This window comes from Hyaena hyaena, unplaced genomic scaffold, assembly GCF_003009895.1.
Source record: "Hyaena hyaena isolate Hyena2069 unplaced genomic scaffold, ASM300989v1 scaffold_403, whole genome shotgun sequence".
NCBI classification, from domain to species: Eukaryota; Metazoa; Chordata; class Mammalia; order Carnivora; family Hyaenidae; genus Hyaena; species Hyaena hyaena.
This window is the reverse complement of record NW_024081035.1, coordinates 1,292,051-1,304,787: the sequence shown is the minus strand read 5'-3', so window position 1 is coordinate 1,304,787 and position 12,737 is coordinate 1,292,051.

Here is a 12,737-nt window from a genome sequence, read left to right as displayed (position 1 = left end):
TTTATTTTATTTTTTTAGTCTGAAATGTGGAGACTGGGGAAAAAATTCTGTCACCAGGGACAGGTTGATTCTCTACATAATCTGTGGAGAAAAAAGTTGAGCTCTTTGGGGAGCAAATTACTCAGTTTGAATATTTCTGTGGTGACGGAACTGAGACATTCAGTTCTCTGGCCTTTTTTTTTTTAAACATGGTCAGTGGAGTTACCATTCTTTCAACAGAATTGCCTCAGATTTGGGTTAAGGTGAAAGCAATAGAAATATTTTGTGGCTTGTAGGAGGATGGAATCCATTACCATGGGCTCTTTCACATCATGGACTGTCGATGAGCTCAGTCAGTCATTGAGATGTTACAATTTGCAACAAAAGTTTGCGTAGCCTTTGATGTTACAAAAAGCATGTTTCCCAGCCAGTTGTCTCACTGGAGAGTTACAACCGTCCTAGAAGGTAAATGGGCTGTGGGTGTAAAATCTGTCTAATGTCCTGTAAGCCAGAATTGGATTCAAAGACAGCTCATCTGCTGGAATGTGAGCTTCTTGAGGGCAAGAACTTTTGGCTGTTAGGTGCACGCTATCTCAACAGCACCCAAAACAATGCCTGGCATAGAAAATGAACTCACTATCTGTTGAATTTATTGAACAATTCAAATTTTATATGAATTTTGCCTGCTCCCTAGAAGTTAAAAGAAAAAAAAAGGGATGAGGTGGTGGGCAATGGGGTTATTGGATGGTCTGTATTGCTTTTTAAAAAAAATTGTTTTAATGTTTATTTTTGAAAGACAAAGACAGAGCGTGAGCAGAGAGGGGCATAGAGGCAGACAGCCTCCCTGTTGTCAGAGGGAGAGGCTGAAGCAAGCTCCAGGCTCTGAGCTGTCAGCACAGAGCCCAATGCGGGGCTCAAACTCACAAATCGCGAGCTCATGACCTTAGCCGAAGTCAAACACTTCACCGACTAAGCCACTCAGGTGCCCCATGGATGGTCTGTATCGTTGTTCGATGTTTAATAACAAAAAAGATCTGGGGATGTTCAACTCTAGGATTGATTTCCTGCTATTACTTATTGTTGCTGAGGCCTGAGAGATGTCGCTTACCTAGTCCTGAATTCCCTACCTGTAAAATGAAATCTCTACTCCAACTCTAACATCCTATGCCATATTAATTTTTCTACATTTTGATGTATTTTCTTCATAAGTGTTTTCCAAGATTGCCATTGAGCATTTACATATATAAATGAGACTCTCATTAAGGGATTGCATTTGAAAGATTTCCAGAGCAATGCGCATGGATCAGGCTCTCAGGTAGATGTTCTCTTCTCTTCCCCCTAGCTCAAATAGCATGCCTGATATCCTTAAAGATGGGGTGCTGGGTAGGGGAGTAGAGACAGTGAACCTAGTTGAGAGGGAGGACATAGGACAAAATTAAAGGTCTTGACCTTGTCCTCCTACAAAACTTAGAAGACCAGAATTTATGGTCTGACCTGGCTAAGAATTTAAAAAAAAAAAACAAAAAAAAAACACCCTGCTATTCTCTTCCACTCTAAATTCCTCTTTGAGGCTGTAGACCTCAGTCTCTCTTGAGGTCAGAGGTTGGGCCTTTTATACCTATTTGCCCACCACCAATCCTCCACTAGTACAAAATATTAGGTAAATATTTCTTGAATAAATAAGTATGCAAGTAGTTGAGGGTGGAGTTAGAATTGCTGCAGAAATGCAAGAACTAATGAATAAAGGTGTTAATTAAAATAGAGGCGATAATATAGCATCCATGGAACAGAATAAAACAACGTACTGAAAAGCCTAGATTGTTTGTATTGATTGTGCAATTAAAGATTGAATTGATATTTACCAAGCGGCGGCCCTAAATGCAGGGCATATAAAGTAAGTGACGGACACCCTCCTTGCCAACCTTCCCTACCTTGTCAACCTCCCCCACCTCTAGTGTAATGACCTCAGCAATGGAAAAGACTGTCATAGAGTGGACGGCACATGACCATTTTGGAGGGAAGCTGAGCTCTGCTGTGACCCTGTTGATTGATGCTAATATGAGAATATTGCCAGACTTCATTTTTCAGGAAAAAAAAAAGCAAAGACACATAATGCATCTGGTTATGCAAAATTTCACGTTTAAGCTTTGCCAGTGACTTCTAATATTTTAAAAACATTGCCTGTCTCTTCCAGGCTGTACTCACTGACCAACATATCTACTAATAAAAAGAAAGGATAGTACAATATGTAAGGAAGGCACTGGGAATGTAGACTAAGTTCTGAAATTGTATCCAGATGTAGTGGCTACGGTCTCATTCAAATGTCCTAAAATGGCATCTGTGTTTTCATACCCAGTAGTTTTTGACACTATCTAGTCCTTCCGTTTGCATGCTTTACTGTCTGCCCTTGACTCTCTTTGTGGCGAGTTGAGCTAGCCCTTCTGTATTACCTGAAGTTGCTGCTCAATGCCTAGACTAGAGACATGACATTACATTAGCATCCAGACTTCTTATTGGATGGGACAGCTTGATATGGAAATGACACTTTGGAGAACGTGCCACTTGACAGACATCAGATAACACTTAACACCTTTATGACACCGTAATATTCTGTGTGATTAGTTATCACATGTCCATCACCCCGGGAGTATGAGCTCCGAGAAGGGAGTATCTGTCTCCCTTCACTTACCATGTCCCCATTACCTGATCCCATTTTTTCCATTCCAATTTCAAGTGTTGTGGATGTGGATAGACTCAGCTTCAGATGTTCCACATCAAATACCTGCCTTCACAGGTGACAATATTGAAAACACAAAAGCAGTGTTGTGATCTGTATGTGCCTTCATAACATAATGAACGAGAGTGGAGGATTGGAGCAGAGGTCATTGCGGTAAACAGGCTTTCACATTGTCTTCCTTCAACCGGAACATTTTCTTTTGTCCTTTTTTTTTTTTTTATGTCCTGAACTCACCAAAACCATGTTTTGACAAACACTCTAAGATTATTCAAATCCATTTCTTTCTTTAATGTTGAATTCACAAGCTGTATTTCAATGACATAATTATTTAGCAGTCACATAAAATGTGTATCTGGTCATTCTTAACAGGCTCATTTATACATGGGCCACATAAAATTTGCATTCTTACACCAGCGACTCATTTATTAATGGTAATAAATACACCCGGCAACAGACCCAAGCACACTTCAGAGGCTTGTAACCTGAGAATGGTCAGAGTAGATGTAAAATGTAATGTGTTTTTTTAAATAACATTAAAAAAAAAAAAGAAACACTTTCAACAGGACTTGGAAGTGGATCAAAAAAAAAAAAAGGAAAATTGGGAGTGATGTATTAATAGATTCAAAAAGAAAGTCTTTCTTCAGAAAGCAAGCATATTCTAACAGGGAATTCAGAGAGAGGGAAGGAAAAGTAGGCATTACAGATCTTTCTTTTTCTTTTTTTTTCAAAACTACTTAAAATTACATCAATCTGATTCCCATCTGAACAGCCTATTAAACCCTATAACTAAAGGCAGCCTTGACCGTTTTATGACCACTTGGTATGGTCCCTAAGATGCAAAAAGGTTCGCCCGTGGGTCAGAAAAGTATAGGGAATCTTGAGACCATGGTAGGAGGTTAGACAATAAAAGACCATCATTTCGTGAATATTGGTGAGAATTAATAGCACTTTATTTTGTGGCTCACTGAGGAAATGTGTGGTTGATGCTGTTCAGAAGTGCTTCTCGATGGGTTTAATAGAAACCATGTGTGTGTGTCGGGATGCCGAGCACAAGTCATCCCCACTGGGGAAATGATGCTCTGCTCATTTCCCTCTCAGGCTCTCCCATTTCATTTTCTTTTTCTTTTAATTAGAGTTTCAGTCCAGTGAAATCTTTTTAAGTTAAAAAAAATCAACAAAAGATAAACAAGCTCAGGGAAGAAATTCAAACAAAAGAAACTTTTTGGTCAGTCCTCAATAGACTCTTCTCTCTTCTTTGACCAGATTTGTATTTAATGCCTCACAGCCCTACACACTTGGCTTGCCGATGCACTGAAGGACTAATTCTAGTTATGTTCTCACTTAAAGTGGAATTAAAATAAAGTGCTTACAACCCCTACAGAGCAGTGATTGCCAGAAGGGCTGGGAAAAAGAAGATGTTGGTCAAAGGGTTGGAACTTCAGTTATAAATTCTGGGTATCTAATGTACAGCATGGTAACTATAGCTGATGCTATATCTCATGCTTGAGTCTGAGAGTTGGCAACACACACACATACACACAAATGGTTAACTATGTGAGAAGTGATGGGGTAACTTGATTATGGCAATCATTCCACAATGTATGCACATGTTAAATCATTACCTTATACACCTTCAAAAGTCATTTTGTACAGCCTAAATAAAGTTACTCATGCCTCCATAAAGGTAGGGGAAGAAAATATACCAAGGATGAATGAACAGAGAAAATTTGGATGTTTGTGTAATTCTCACATTAAAATCGTATCCTCAAATTGGACAGAACTTGAGAAGTTGAACTTGTGTTGTTTTTTAAGTATAAAGTGGGAACCATACCTAGGTCTGCACACTGTTGGATCCTCAGTGCTCAACAATCTACCCAAATTAATACATATTAGAATAAAGGATGGAAGGGAGGGTTGGAGGTAGGAAGGCTATTTGTACAGATAGTTTCAAATAATCCTTGAGTCCTTCCTTGTCAGGCCCTATTATAGTAATCTGAACCATGAACTGGTAGATCGGAGTTCCCTGTGCTAGGACCCATGGTGTGTGGCCAGCACGTGCCTGGCTTGAAATGAATACTCACAGAGGTAAGTGAATGAATTGTGTCTTTAGTTCCTTGTAAACAGTGTCTGGAAAATAGTAGGTACTCAACTTTTTGTAGACTAAATGAATAGTGAATTGAACTCAGTGTCTTTCTAATGTTACTACTTTCTAATGCTACTACTTTTAAACTTATTTCCAGTAACAGTGGGATCTGCAGGAAGCAATTGTCAACCAGCTGTATAAGGCCAGTCCTGGAATCTTTGAACCCCTTGATACAATCCTATCTCTTTTGGTCTCCATTATTTTCTTTCTTTCTTTTTTTTTTAATATTTTTATTTATTTCTAGGAGAGAGAGAGAGAGAGAGACAGCGTGAGCAGAGGAGGGTCAGAGAGAGAGGGAGACACAGACTCTGAAATAGGCCCCAGGCTCTGAGCTGGCAGTCAGCACAGAACCCGATGCGGGGCTCGAACCCACGAACCGCTAGATCATGACTTAAGCGAAAGTCGGATGCTCAACCGACTAAGCCACCCAGGCGCCCCTCCATTATTTTCACTGAATGCCCTGTTTGTAGCTTGAGAGCCAGAGCTTTCTGTTCTAATTGGAGGAGTGGACCATAACCAATGGCTTCTGAAAGACAAATCCCCAAATCTGTACGGTCTAGTTTGGGAGTACCAAGAGGTCTGCATAGAGGAAAGATGCAAGGTCTGTTTCTAGGAAATGAATCGTCTAAAAACTGAGGTCAAGTGCATCTCTGCAAAAACAACTTTCCCAGCTGTTTGATGGAGAAGGAGCGTCCCAAGTTTCTAACATGGAAAGAGTGAGATTTTGTGCATTTATAGGTATGTCCATGAGTTTCCTGATTTCATGCTCCTTCTCTTCTCTTCGCAAATTAACAAAGTCGAGAAAGATTGGGGGTCCAAGTTGGGGCAGGGGAATATTGATCAGGAGGCCCTTCCTGGAGAGAAAATGAGGTAACTGTTGTTTTCCGAGAGGTTTAAGTTAATGGACAGCCTGCTGGCTCCCTTCCAGACGTTCAAAGCCAGAGCTGCCTCCCTCTGGGGGAGGGTACTATTTCCATATGCTCATTGTTTGGGGGCTCTGTTTGTGTTTAACTGTCAAAATGACTTCAGTGTTGCTACTTCTACAGTGTATGCTTGGGTTTACTTACCAGAAGAGTCAGACTTGATTGAATGGTTTTTCAGATTTATTTATTTTTCCTGACACCGATGAAACTTAGAAAAAAAGTGTGCTGTGAAGGTTTGGAATATAAAATTCATTGTCATGGACTTGAATCAATAATTACTTCAGTAAATTACCAGCATATTACTAGGTTCAACTGCGTTAGTGAAGCCTCAGAAGTTTTTCAGGTTCAATAGTATTCTAACTAGAATTTAATGTGGTGTTTTTCTTAAAGTGTTTTAATGAACTGGAACTATAAAGGACAGTTCTAAATACAGTTGAATTATGAACATGACTTAGTATTTTATTATACATTGGAAAATGGCATGATCAGATTTAATATCGATTAGACTTAGCTGTTCAATAGCTTGGATAAATATGCATTTCTTTTTATTAGATATCTATCATATCCAGGGCATAGGCCAACATGTTGGCTTTGTAAATCATGTTGTCTGCCCAACCCTTTAGACTGTAGACCAGAAAGGATATTTCTATAAATCCACCATTCCTGGGGCCAGATGAGAGATTAGAGGAAGCAGAAGGTCAGGAAAGGCATGGAGAGAAGACTGGTGTGCCTCTTGGGTCGGAACTTCCCCTGGAAAATATCCTGGGGTAGACTGATGGGTTCACAGCCAGGGTGACTTTCCTCTATATCCCTTTTTTAAAGGGAGAAAAGAATCAATACAGTCAGTCTCCTAATCTATTCCCTAAGTTAATAGAGACTGAATAACTATAAGTCAGTCGTAGAGCAATTCTAGAATGTATTGGAGACTTTAGTGTTCTAGAAGGCAGCATCCTCCAAAAGAATATATGCTAGGTTTCCACTGGGATATATCCAGTATCCTTTCTCTTGGTATTGAGATTTTATCAAAATAGTAATTAAACTTTGCTAGTAGTTAATATATGGGTCAACCATAGCAGATAATGTGTAACGTATAAATACACATAAATTGGGAAGGCTTGCTATTTTCTTTAACGGATGAGATGTACACGCAGCCACTGTGGTTCTGGCTCAGGAATACTTACCTTCTAAGAGCCAGCAGGGAGAATCGGCCTCATTAACTTATCCCATACCCAGAGACGTAAAGTTGTCCCCCAAATTTATTTGTGGCATATCACTGGACCACCCTTTTCACCAAGAACTTCAGTGTCTCATGTAGCAAATAATAATATTATTTTAAGTTCTCCTCCATTTTCAAAGACTTCTGGAGGAATTTCAGCGTTGAGTTTTACAGATTACTTACTTAAAAGATCCCGGGAGTTATTGCTATCCATTGGGTAATTAGGTAGTTCCAAGGAAAATAATAAAACTATTTTGTGCCTGGGAGATTAGAATGGCACACGGTGACTCATATTAGTCAGCTGAGTAATTATGTAATTACCAAAGAAGGGAAGAAAAACCCTTCACATTGTTTTTCCTAAGAGGCCCTTTTGGAAGCGTTCCAGCCCATCAGGTACTTATGTAATTAGGTTGGGGGTGCAATCCATAAGGAAAGGCTGGGGAGGGGGATTCATTTAAAAAAATGTTTATGTAAAAGAACCTGGTAGAAGAAGAGAAGTTTCTAAAAAAAAAAAAAAAAAAAAAGCCCTCAGTCTCCAAACTGTTTGTGAGATAGCCTACCAGGCATCACAGAACATGGAGTTTCATCTGTGCATGGGGGCAAAATATAATGAAGAGCTCTGGTTTATTCTGGAGTAATTGCCACTGGTTGGTAAGCCTATGCTAGGTGCTCTTTTCTCCTCACTCAGTATAGTGGCTCTTGGCGTTTGTCCTGTTTCTGCAGAGGAGTAAACTGAGAGGCTCAGAGAATTCAAACTTTGGTCCTTTGGGTTCCGATATCTGCTCCTCCCACTGCCCATGCTGTCTGCCGGCATTTCTGCACTGATTTATGCAGGTCACTCTGCTTGTGTAGATTCACAGGACCATTGTTCATTTCATCCCTTCACTTTGTATAAATATTGTCCACACAGCGAGAAACAGGATTGAAAAATAGTTAAGGTGGTGATTTGGGCCATCCAGACTACCATTCTGGATTTCCTGCATGGTTTAGCTGAATTATGCCTCATAGACTGCTTTGTACCAAGGAGCTCCACCCTGCCTTCCAATATATAATATCCTAGTTAAGTGCATCCAACTTTCTCAGAGTCATGCATGTCAGTAAAAGCAGAATGTTGACATTTTGAAGGAATGCATTGTAGGATGTCAAGGGGCTTGCTTCCCCGTACAAGTTTTGCTTTATACACATTCACTCAAGTTGTTACAAAATGTTTATAATGGTGTCTGCATTTCTGAAACATTCTGTATGTGTCGATTAATCTTAATGGTGGCAGAGAACTAGTGTGGATTCTTGGGCCAGACACTTGCTCTCAGATTTCTTCACTCTTTATCCGATTGTTTTGCTTCACCCAGCAATGCTTTTGCAGTTTTATGGGCTTAAAAAAAAAAAAAAAAAAAGATAAATCTGCAGAGAAAGAAATTAAGGCTGCTGCTCTTTAGTTCAATGATGATATAATTTGTGCTCAGTGCAGAAATACAACCAGACATCGTTTTCTGCTGATTTGGAGAAGTCTTGGCAAACAGGCCAGGTTGCAGTGGCTCAGAATGAAGCTGGGACTCTTCAGGAGGGCCTGTGCAATCACTGGAGATCCCAGAAACAGAAAGAAAGGAAATAGGTTTGGAAGGGCAGGCTGAGGCTCATCAAGAGACATGTCCTTCTGCCAATTCTAGATAAATTTGTCATCCACAGACGCTAGCATTCATGTGACTTGATTGAGACTTGTCAGAGGTCTGCCAAATATTGATGTAGAGTTTCGAGAATTTCAACCTTGACTTTGGAATATGTACAATTCACACTGGCAGTTTTTCCTTGCTGCTTTCTGTCACTCTGACCCTTCTTTTTCCAATGTAAATGCTTGTCGTGAAAAAGCTAGGAGACTTTCGGGGATAGGCTGCAAGATTCATGAATGCAGGAGTGCCTACTTGGAACACTTCGGCTCTGGAGGCATTTTTGTGTAGTGTGTGCCTCTTGTGTAGTGGGAAGAATGAAAGCATGTTATCTTAGCTCAACATCTTCACATTGGTTGGACTTGCAGATATAAGCGGATGGTGGGCTATGAGTGATTTCCTGTAAAATTTATGAACATTTCAGATACTTAATAGGAGCTGTCTAATTTCCTGAATCTATTTATTTGATACATTTTTTGGCACTGTGAATTAAAAAAAATGCAGTTCCTTCTCTCAGATACCTCAAGGTCTAGTATAGGGAAAGGCCTACAGAGAGGTAATTGGCTATATGTGATGTGGTGAATAATCGAGCAAACAGGAAGGGGACACCATTAATAATTTGGGGAGGGAAGTTTCATAGAAGAGGGAACATTTACTCTGGAGTTTTAAGGCCATTTATGAATTTTCTAGGTAGGTGAGGAAGGGTTTTTCAAAGAGATGGAAGGGTATATACCCTGCTTAAATAAGTATGGCTTGTCTCTAGAATCAAAGTTTTGTGTGACAGCCCTTAGATGGTAAGTCGAGGTGTGAAAGAATCGAGGCTGCAAAGCTTCCCCGCCCTACCCCATTCCCAGACTGTGGCTACAGAAAGGGCTCTAGCTGGTGGCATGTTCGCTCTCACAGGGCTAGTTTTCTTTGGAACAAACAAGACACATTCGTTACCTAATGACCAAAGTCTTCATGAAATGGTCAATATTTTACACAAGAAATAATCTCACAAATGGGACCCTTGGGCTAATACTTTTTAAACAAAGCATTACTTGTCAAAAGGCTTGTAATTTTAGAAATATTCAAATTATGTACTGTTACACTTGAGCTAAGTGGTGTCATTTTAGAGGAAAACAATGATACGTATTCAGTTCAAGAAGGAAAGTAGTTGTGCAAGATGTTACAAGGTATGGCAGTTGCATGATCTGCCATTTTCCAGGAGTGATCCCTGCCCTGTTGAGGCAGCCATTTTCAACTTTCAGCAATTTTCTTTTATTCTAGCCTAATATTTCTAATTTAATTGCACACACTTTGTTTTTCAGTTATTCAAATGTGCAAATCATTTCTGGCATCCAACTATAGAGGATAAAGATTGAACTCTTGGACATTATATTTGAGTGTCCATTTTCCAATATAGTTATGTCACACTTTTAATCACTGTTCAATTTTATGCATACACTTGTGCAAACATTGGTCACAGATGTCATATACTATGATTGCATTTCTCCTGGCATATAAGTCGATTTGGTTCTTGATTACCATCCACTCCTCTTTGACTCAATCCATAGTTTATAATGTTTTAATTCTCTCTGGTTTGCTGAGTTTCCTATAGGCTTTCTGCTACTAATTTTTTTTTTATGTGTTTCACCTGGTATTATCCCCGCTCCCATTGCCTTTAACCTTATGGATTGATGCCTTTGAGGAGCTGGTGGAGATAAATGTGTATCTTGGATATGCCATGTTAAACAAAAGCAGAGCAGAGCTTTCTGTGTGGGACCACAGAAAAGGAAGGAGTAGAATTTTATGTGAAAATGTTTAATCCTTGCAGAGGAAAAGCAGGTGTTGAGATAGAGCAGAATTTAAACTATTTGTCAGGGATATTAAGAAACAGATAAAGCACATCCATGGAGGAGGAATGGAAAGGTGTAATTGTGAATATTCTGTTGATAAACGTGGGAGAGAAAGGAGTGTGTGCAGTAGTAAGACTAAGGGTTACAAGAAATAAAGAAAAAAAGCTTCCAAATACTTTCAGAGAACTGTCTAAAGATGCTTCATGTCTAAAAACCAAAGTGAAGTCCCGTTTCTTCAAATTTTAAGTGCATAGACATATGAGAAGCAAAAGGAAGAAATATGACAAGCAGGAGGAAGATAATTGTATTTGCAAAAATAAAGTCATAGAAATCCTTGAACTAGTAAAGGAAAAGTTTCATTGTTAGAGAGCTTAGTTCGATTACTTGCCTATTTATTTTATTCTTATTTTATTTTTAAATTTTGTCAATGTTTATTTATTTTGAGAGAGAGACAGCTAGCAGGGGAGGGGCAGAGAGAGAGGGAGACACAGAATCCGAAGTAGGCCCCAGGCTCTGAGCTGCCAGCACAGAGCCCAATGTGGGGCTCAAACCCACGAACCATGAGATCATGACCTGAGCTGAAGTTGGACGCTTAACTGACTGAGCCACCCAAGCGCCCCTAATTACTTACCTATTTTAAAATAAGCACACAGTAAATTCAGTCAATATTTTTAAGTATATTAAAATTAATGCATTAGTGTGAGCTATCAGACAACAGATACCCTGAGTAAGTTACAGCTCTGAAAAGATGAGGCAAGTGTATAAACCATAAAAGAATCTATGATGAACAAAGCTAAGTGTAAAAGAGAGGGAGAGAGTAGAAGGGAACAGGATTGAATAAGAATTTATGAAGAGGAGGAACTACTTTCATGCTTGAAGGAGGTAACATCAGAAGGGCTCTGAAACATACAGTGTTCCAGCCCTCCCTCCAGATGGTGTGAAATGGATTATATGTGAAGGGTTAGAATGCGCGATGATGTAAGGGCATGGGAGGGCTTGATGCACTTGGAGGACAACCAATAACTAACTGGGTAAGAACCTTCAGGATGATGTTTCAAAAGACTTGGGTAAGAGACTCATGAGATCTATTGATGCCAAGTTGCAAAGGGATTTTAATGGAGTTTTGGGGGCATCATCCATATTCCTTCACCTATGGCTTCTTAACATTTTGATATAAATCAGGCAGATAAGATTAGATACCAGCAGGATCGCCAATAAAGCTGGCATGGAGGGACATAGTTTGGAACAAGAGCTAAGTCAGACATTGTAACTTCTGCCCATTTGGTCCCAACAGAGCATGTAGGCAACTTCAACCCTCTAGACTCAAGGGTGGAGTTAGTGGATGAAAGGAAATTTGGGATGTATCATAACAGACTGCTTCCAAAGAAATCAGCCAAGCCCAACTTTATGACTTATAGACAACATTTATCCCAGTCTTACCAGGCTTGTCAGAAAAGAATGTGTTTTTTTTTTTTTTTTCCTTAAAGAGGGACTGGGAATGAGAGTCCTTCTTTAGAGATGTGACATGGAGAATTAAGTGTCTCCACAGCCACCAGCAGCACTGACCGCCATGCTGGAGAATTTGTATGGCCTTAGTCAAGCATGACGAGCCACCACACACTTTGGAGTTAGGAGACAAGGTTAGAACTATGCTTTAGGAATAAAAACCAGACAACTGTAAGTTCAGTATTTTAGGACAGGATCGAAATAGAGGCAGGATGAGAAGATACGATGCTAGGATGGGAGCAGTAGAAATAAGAGGGAGAGCCTAAAGCCATACACCGAAAGAGGCTGTAGAAAGGTGGGATCAACACTGTGGAAAGAGATAGAAAAGCACAGTCTAGGTCAGTCGGAAGTGGCAGACAGAAAGACTCAAATTTGCATAACTAGATGATGATTCTGAAATTCATAGAAATGGAGGAGTTATTAGAAGCAGAAACTGCAGACAAAATGCATTGTTTGTGGGCATAACTTTGAGGCATCTATCGGCTGACCATCGGAAAATGCCCAAGGGGATGTCAGAAATGTGGATTTAACATCAGAAAAGGAGGTGATGGCTAAAAGAGTCCACAAGGAAAGTAAGAAGCCTTGGTAGATCAGTCAGCCTACTGTTGAATAAACTGTCTCCTTCCAATCCCCCCCAGATTGAAAACTTTTATCAATGAAATGAAGCCATGTGCTGATTGACATTTTGGAGGATGTACCTTTTCTCCACATCTTCTGTTCCTTTCAATAGC